Source organism: Osmerus eperlanus, chromosome 20 (genome assembly GCF_963692335.1).
Source record: "Osmerus eperlanus chromosome 20, fOsmEpe2.1, whole genome shotgun sequence".
Lineage (NCBI taxonomy): Eukaryota > Metazoa > Chordata > Actinopteri > Osmeriformes > Osmeridae > Osmerus > Osmerus eperlanus.
The window spans coordinates 2,646,966-2,655,092 of record NC_085037.1 but is presented as its reverse complement, the minus strand read 5'-3'; the positions used below and the strand labels follow the sequence as shown (position 1 = coordinate 2,655,092).

General features: G+C 40.6%; 1 pseudogene; it reads left to right on the top strand.

Annotated features, from left to right (window-relative positions):
* Positions 1-222: 222 nt before the first annotated feature.
* LOC134006928 (GTPase IMAP family member 9-like) lies at positions 223-7,563 on the top strand (annotated as a pseudogene).
* The last annotated feature ends 564 nt before the right edge of the window (positions 7,564-8,127 follow it).

Sequence of the window (8,127 nt, the reverse complement as noted above, 5' to 3'; positions counted from 1 at the left end):
TATTTCATGATAAATTCATTTTTTGAACTAATGATTCTGCATGCGCAAAGTGTCTTTAAAGATATGAACATACAATGCTATACTTTGAACATGTGGCAGTGTGTGTTACAAGTAATGACTGTTTCGAGTTTTGTATCTAGAGTTTTGAAAAAAGACATCAAGGTTCTGAAATTTGTGTCAAAGTGATTGTAAAAAACTGTAATAATCAGAATTCTGAATATCTACCATATCTACTTCAATATGGCCAGCAAACATGCACAGCCTGGTAAGTTTACTTTATGTTTACTTTATGTTTACTACTATTGCAGAAAGGAGTTGATTCAAATTTTAAAGAGTACAAAATGTCATGGTATGATTTGTAATTCAGAGATAGGAGAGAATCGGTTATGTGTCTGAATATTTTTGCGAAGCACTTATTTTTTATGCTTCTGGCCCAAAATGGCTTTAGGAAATGTTTATGTTTGGCCAGACCTTACATAACTAACAAATAGTTGGTCAAGATCACTCCAATTGTTTTCCTTGTTAACCAACAGAGACAGAGTTGGATAACATTAGAATTGTGCTAGTGGGGAAGACTGGAGTTGGGAAGAGTGCAACAGCAAACACTATCCTGGGGAGAAAAGTTTTTGAAGCCAAGCGATCACCATCCTCTGTCACATTAGCCTGACTTTGTCATACTCATAATTCTAGTCAGAATATGAGTCTGAGAACTCTCCGTTGGGCTGTGACTATGGGGCGTGTTTCAAACGAACCTGGAAAACAAATGCCTCTTCGCTCAATTGGATAGATGTACAACCAATCAGAGCAACGTAGTAGCCTATGTTAACTTTGACCGAATCCCGTAGGAAGGACGGAAAGAACATATTTTCCATCGACAAATGCCTTGATTGCGTTTCTCTGTTGCTCTTTCAAAATTAAGGCGCTTTCGATGTCTTCTAAAACAGACTCGATGGCAGAATCATAACATCCCAGATCTCCAGCGGTATGTTTGTTCAAAACGAATTCAACTTAAGCGCTCTTTTGTGACGTGGGTGATTACGTTACTGTTGTTCATCTGTCCATCATCGTATAAAGCCCGCCCTGGCAATTTCATTGGTCCGCCCAGATTTGGGTTTTCTGTAGTTGTCCACAATACGAGACCCTCCAGACCCAACTTCCCGACCAAATTTTTTTGTGGGCGGGACGAAGTTGGGCTGGCAGCCAGGCTACTGTCACATCACTCTGTGGTAAGAATTGTGGAGAGGTGGATGGAAAAATGGTTTCTGTGGTTGACACTCCAGGGTTGTTTGATACCAAAGATGAAGATAAAATAGTAACAGAGATCAAGAAGTGCATCTCTTTCTCAGCTCCCGGTCCCCATGCCTTTCTGGTCGTTATCAGTTTGGCAGACAGATACACAACCCAGGAAAAAGAAACTGTGAAAATCATCCAGAAAACCTTTGGTATTGAAGCAGAAAAATACACAATAGCACTGTTTACCCATGAGGACATGCTGGACGATGTATCTATTGAAAAGTATCTGGATGAGAATGCAGACCTTCAAGGTTTCATAAAGACATGTAAGGGAGGATACTATGTCTTCAACAACAAAAGCAAGAATCCCACTCAGGTCACCGAACTACTGAAGAAGATAAATAACATGGCCTGTAACAATGCAGGAAGCTACTACACTAATGAAAATTTCCAAGAGGCTGAAAGAGCGTTTGAAGAGGAGAAAGAAAAGATTCTGAGAGAGAATGAAGAGCAGAGAAATAGAGAGATAGAGGAGTTGCATAAGAAATACCAGGGTGTTCTACTCCAGCAGCACATAGAGGAGCTTCAGCAGCAACATGAGAATGAAGCTAGGGCGACTGCAGAAAAATTCAATGATTACATCAAGAAAGTAGCAATTGGTACATATGCTCTTGTTGGAGCAGCAATTGGAGCAGTGGGGGGTCCATTGGGAGCTGTACTTGGAGCTGGCATTGGAGCTGCAGTTGGAGCTGCTGCTGCAAATGTATCTGTTAAACTTTCCCAAAAGATTTCAGACAGATGTCTAGTTAGCTAAATTATATTGTAACATTTTCTGCTTTTTCTAAATTCCTTTTTTAAATGACAGTTATTTGGTTCATATAATAGGATTGAGGTAGTAGATGTATAAATGGAACCTTGTTTGGTAGCGAACAGCCAGAGTCCTGCAGGATTCATTAATAGTAAATGACAGTAAAAGATGACTCTGAATCTGATTCATGTAATAGAAGATCGGAGAGGGGAACTGGAATAGTAAGACAGGGTACAGGATGTGTAGGTTGTTTTAGATTTTAATACTGATTGTTCTTGTTTTGTTTTGACTGTTTTAATTGGTATGATTGGTTTGATTTGATCGAATTGTGTAGAACACTGGGGCTCAAAGTTGTTCATAGTTAATAATATTCATGTTATTCAATACCTTTATTGATAAAATATTAAAGAAGTGGTAGCAATAGATCAGTATTCACTTCTTCCTACTTCGTACTTTTCGGACATTAAATATTTGTTGATGTTTATTGAGAGTTTGATGTATACGTTTATTGTTATTCTTGTTTTGCAGAAATCCCAAATCGAAAATAATACGTCTATATTTTTGAGCTACATTTAAATTTGGATTCAGTCAATCTTAGAAATCTAGAACAGAACTGTGACACAAGACCAAATGAGAATGTGCCGTGAGTGTGTCACCTCAAATGATTTGTTTATATTTCAGACTTGGTATGCAACATTTTCACTTGAAATGCACATTAAATTCTTCATTAAACTTGCATTATTTGATATTGTTTTTATTATCTAGTCATTACTGACAAATAAACAATATGTATAAGTTAACCTAGTTTGCCTAATATAGGTAGTTACGTGCCCCCTACCTCTCATACAGACACCAAACTGGGAGGATTTGTTTGCCAACATTACTATTGTTAGAGGGCAAATAATTCTATACAGTCTACTGAATGTGTTAAAAGGATAGGTCTGGTTAGACTCGATCCTCATTGAAAAAATATCAAATGGCAGACACACGCCTATTTGTTATCATCTTATGGTCCGTAAATTCAGATCCTTTTAAGATCCGGAGTGTGTTTGTGTTCAGTCACAAAGAAGAGTCACGCCATGCCCATGCATCATTCTAGGCACATACTGTTGGGACAGACAGGTACATTTTAGGTACCTGTAAATTCAAACTGGTTAAACTGGTGTCAAGACTGCTTTTTATTTTATGTTTATAAAGTCTCTTGAGTTCTGAAAAAGCTCTGAGAAAAGAAACCAAAGAGTTACAATGTGAGATAACAGGAGATGACCTTTCTAACTCTTAGTGTTTTCAGTCAGATTGTTTGAGAATATGTACATTTGTTTACAGTTTTTTATAATCACTTTGACACTGTAGTGAGGTCCACAAGACCACACGGAGCCAACATCTTGCCACACCTGAAGAGTGATTCAATCACATCAGACAAACCTAATCAGCCCTTGTGACACCCTCAGTATGCTGATTACCCACCAAACGCCGACGCAAAGGAACCATAGAATGGGGGGGGACGACCTCCCCAATCTACCTAATCAGCCCTCCTGCTAGCTTGCAAGCTTCAAAGGGCCTGATTTAGACAACACGTCTCCAGCGACCATTTGCTATCCGTTTCGGCGGCGATTTGAACAAAGAACATACCTTGATCAGAACTTTTGAGGAAAGTCTTGAGACTTCACCTTTACCACAAGAGTACAAGGTGGAGAATTATGAGAGGGATATTTGTGTTATGTTTGTTACTTTGTTTTAATGTTGTGTTCACTGAAATCTTGATTCTAGTAATAACTCCTTCTTCCTGAAAGATAACCACGTCATTCTTGGTATCTACACGAAGCTATCATAATAAAACAATCATTCAACTATATTTTGTAACTGTACCAAGATGTCCAGAACAATATTTGAACCATCGAATGATCAGCCAGAGATCAGATCACACCTTTGGTAGGTGTGAAGGAAGGAGGGGGGAGTTGAGAACCCAGCTTCCCCCAATCCACATCTGACCCCAGACGGGTCCTCCCTCGAACTGTATAAAGCCCTAAGATGACCATCAATCTCGGACTCCAGCGAAACCGACCATGGCATGAACGCCATCAGGATTGGCGTTCCAAGGACGTCGCCAAGCTTCTCCTGAGATTCAACTTTATAGTGATCGCGACACTATCTGGACGTTTCAACAGAAGAACCAAAAACGCAATTCCAAATGCGACTTCACTGAGATCCCGCAGACTCAGTCACATGACCCAGCGCAGCCGCGCTGTGACTTCAGATTCTTCAAATGGACCTTTGGCGCAAACCGCCCTCAACATCATTGATCAACCCCTGATCAAACGTAACTATGGCTAACGCTCTTTCCTCCTCGACATGGCATTGGCGTGAGCTCTGTTTATGATTTGTAAGGATGTAATCACTGACTGTACAATTTCTGCCTTTCTTTAAGTTAGACCATTTCATTCTGTTCATTGAAACCAATCTCTCATATCAAACCCATAATCCAACTTTTCATAAGATCTGTTTACCTTACTTGAATAAATTCATTGTAAAGATATTTTGACGTGCGTGTTCACTGATGTTACGATTGGCTCTACTCTTAGAACGAATTCATTCCTAAAGATGAGACTGATTATTACATATTAAACATAGGATTCCCTAATGTCCTAAACCAATATTAGGGTGGTGCCCCAGACTTTATGATAAATTAAGTATTTCTATCTTTAAACGAGCAAACCCCGCTACAACACAAATTTCAGAACCTTGATGTCCTTTTTCAAAACTCTAGATACAAAACTCGAAACAGTCATTACTTGTAACACACACTGCCACATGTTCAAAGCATAGCATTGTATGTTCATATCTATCTATAAGACGCTTTGCGCATGCAGAATCATTAGTTAAAAAAAATAATTTATCATGAAATACCATAGGAACATTCACTTAGATCATCCACACACAATATACATTTACATTTAGTCATTTAGCAGACGCTCTTATCCAGAGCGACTTACAGTAAGTACAGGGACATTCCCCCCGGGGAAAGTAGGGTGAAGTGCCTTGCCCAAGGACACAACGTCAGTTGGCATGACCGGAAATCAAACTGGCAACCTTCGGATTACTAGCCCGATTCCCTCACCGCTCAGCCACCTGACTCCCATATACCCATAGTTTCACCATGTAGTTGTTTGTACAATCATTAAATATTGTACAACAAAATGTGTGATACATGTTTCATAAGACACTACATCACCATAAATGGACTAAGAGAAAATACTACAGACAGTGGAATCATTGAGCAAAATCAGAAATGTATTGATGAAATACAATCAAATTACAGCAATTACAGTTTTTTTGTATCAAAGCAAACATAATTAGCTACAAAAGAAAACTATGCTACATACATACATACAGTACAAGGCCCACATACTTACAGGTGCTGCTGGTATTCAAATCTGAAAACATTATGGTTTAGTCCAATTTGTTCATGTTTCATAGTAATTGGTGTCAATGGATCTCGTTATACAGAAACTTTCATGTTCTAAACTTGGAATATTGTTTGTCAGTTCCTATAAAACTATGCATTAAGAGTAATGCAACAGTTACTTATCATTTTGAGCAGTAGTATCAATTGACCGTTAGATCATTGTAATGTAAGGAAATGACAGACATTTCTGTTATGTGTGAATTTGCATTTTGAAATGGTGATACTGTCAGGGTTGGGAACAGGACTCAGGCACAGAAACTGGAACTAGTGCGATCGTTTCCAGTGCTTGCATGGTCCGCATTGGTTGGATCCTTCCTTCAACAGACTTCTCCATGCTTCTCCATGCAGGAATTAATTTGGTGACTGAGCTAGCGAATCATCACAAATGTTTCTAATATATATGAAAGAAACTTCATGAAAAGATCTTTGTTTATTAATTAAGTAGCAACATGTGCCTCCAGCTTGGTGTTTATGTCTTCTACTAAAGAACCTATTGCTGTGTCGTCAAGATAGTAGGCCTACAGATTACAGGTAAAAAAAAAAATAGTCTTTGCTGCTCTCTGGTGTTCGGAAGTAATAACACAGCTCTCCCCCTCTCTCTTTTTCACTCGTGACAGTATGCATAATACGAGTAAATTACTATATGGTTATTTCATTTTTCCCCAAAAAACGAAACAACCAAAAACAAGCCTTATACTTAAATGTGTGTTTGACTTACTAAAGTGTAAAAACGATATTAGGGCTCTATTTCGCGTTTGTCAACACGGGTTGCAAAATAGAAAAACCAATGGCCACAAGGTACACGGACCCTTCTAACAAACCAACACGCCACAAATAAACAGTTTGTTGTTTTTAGTAAGTCAGTCTCTCTGTACTACCCATTTATTACCACTAGGCAGAGCTCTTACACAAGGGTGACTGGGATCTACATGCTCTCCAGTCAGGGCAGAGAGGGTGATCTTTGGTCTCATGTTGAAGTATCCATCCATCCATCTCTCTCTCTCTATTTCTCCTGCCCTCTCTCTCTATTTCTCCCGCCCTCTCTCTTTCTCTGCCCCCCCCCCCCCTCTCTCTCAGTCAAATCAGGTCAGTGTAAATGTTTGATGCAGTGATCCGTGTTGTAAGAAGAGATTCAGGCCTTGCTGCTATCCTTCCAGACAAATTGTCGGTCAGTCTGACTGAAGAGATTTCAGTTGGTGTGTTACAATCTCCCCCTGTTGCAACTGACCCCTCTCTGGCCCCGAACACTGGCCTTCTGCAGCTCTGCACGTGTGTGTGTGTGTAAGTATGTGTGTGTATGTCTGCGTCAGTGTGTGTGTGAATTATGTGTGCGTGAGAGGGTAGATGTGTCAGTATGTGTGAATGTACGTGTGTAAGTACGTGTGTGTGCGAGAGAGAGAGACAGGGGGTGTGTCAGTGCGAGTGTGTGCCAGCAGGAGTGTGTGTGAGATTCTACGACAGGATGTGAACAAGGTTCGACGTCGTTCACATGGAGATGCTACTGCCACAGCGCAGAGCCTGCCACGCCATAACACTCACATGGCCCAGACACACACCATAATCACTGGCTCCTTACAAACATTCACTTACCACCCCCCCCCCCCCACACACACACACACACACACACACACACACAAACTAGACCTCCTGAAGATTATTATGTGCGTTGTATTCAACATTATTATTCAGTTCTATTTTATTTTCTATTTTATTTGATATTAGTTTTTTTCGTTGTAGTTAAATACTGTACACATTTATTTAGGTTAACTAGTTTTATACATATATTTTAGTCTGCTCTGAGGAAGCCTTAAATCGAGCATTTCATTGCTATCCGTTATTGGAAAATAAACTTGAACATGAACTAGAGGAGGCAGGAAAGTTACTAGGAGACAGGAGAGGAAGCAGAGAGCTCCATGTTAACCCCGTGCACCCCCACCCCTCTCCCTTGGTCACGCGTGTTCCGTGTGAGGTTCCGTCACCGTGGTGGCCGTAGTCAGCATCTCGGATCATGCTGCTCAGCGGCGTCCCTGAAACCGGCGACTCAGCGGGTCTCTGAGGAAGTTCTGTCAAGAATTGTGTGTGTGTCTGCGAGAGAGAGAGAGAGAGAGAGAGAGAGAGAGAGAGAGAGAGAGAGAGAGAGAGAGAGAGAGAGAGAGAGAGAGAGAGAGAGAGAGAGAGAGAGAGAGAGAGAGAGAGAGAGAAATGTAGACAGTATAGCCGAAGTGACAGAAAAAACGTTTTTTCGCAAATTTGAGAAGGTTGGTAGGTTACTTACGAAACGACATTTACCTGTCAACTGGGTACTAAAATCCGGGACACTTCAGAACGGGGGTGTGGGTTGGGGGTGGGGGTGGTGGGTCAGAGACAGGGCTCGAATAATGGAAATAAAGCTCGAAATCGGTGTGCCCTGGTGTGCCTCCGCAGCGCGACTGTGCTGTTGTGATTTATTGTGCTGCGTTACATCATGTTTTCCCACCGTCCCACCGATACTAAAATCCGTGTGACACACTTTGCAAAAGGCATGGGAATTGTCGATGCGGCTTGGAGATAAGAAATTAAATCCCTCCGTCCATATATTGTTAAATTTGCAGCCATATTTAGTTTTTTTTCGCCGTAACAC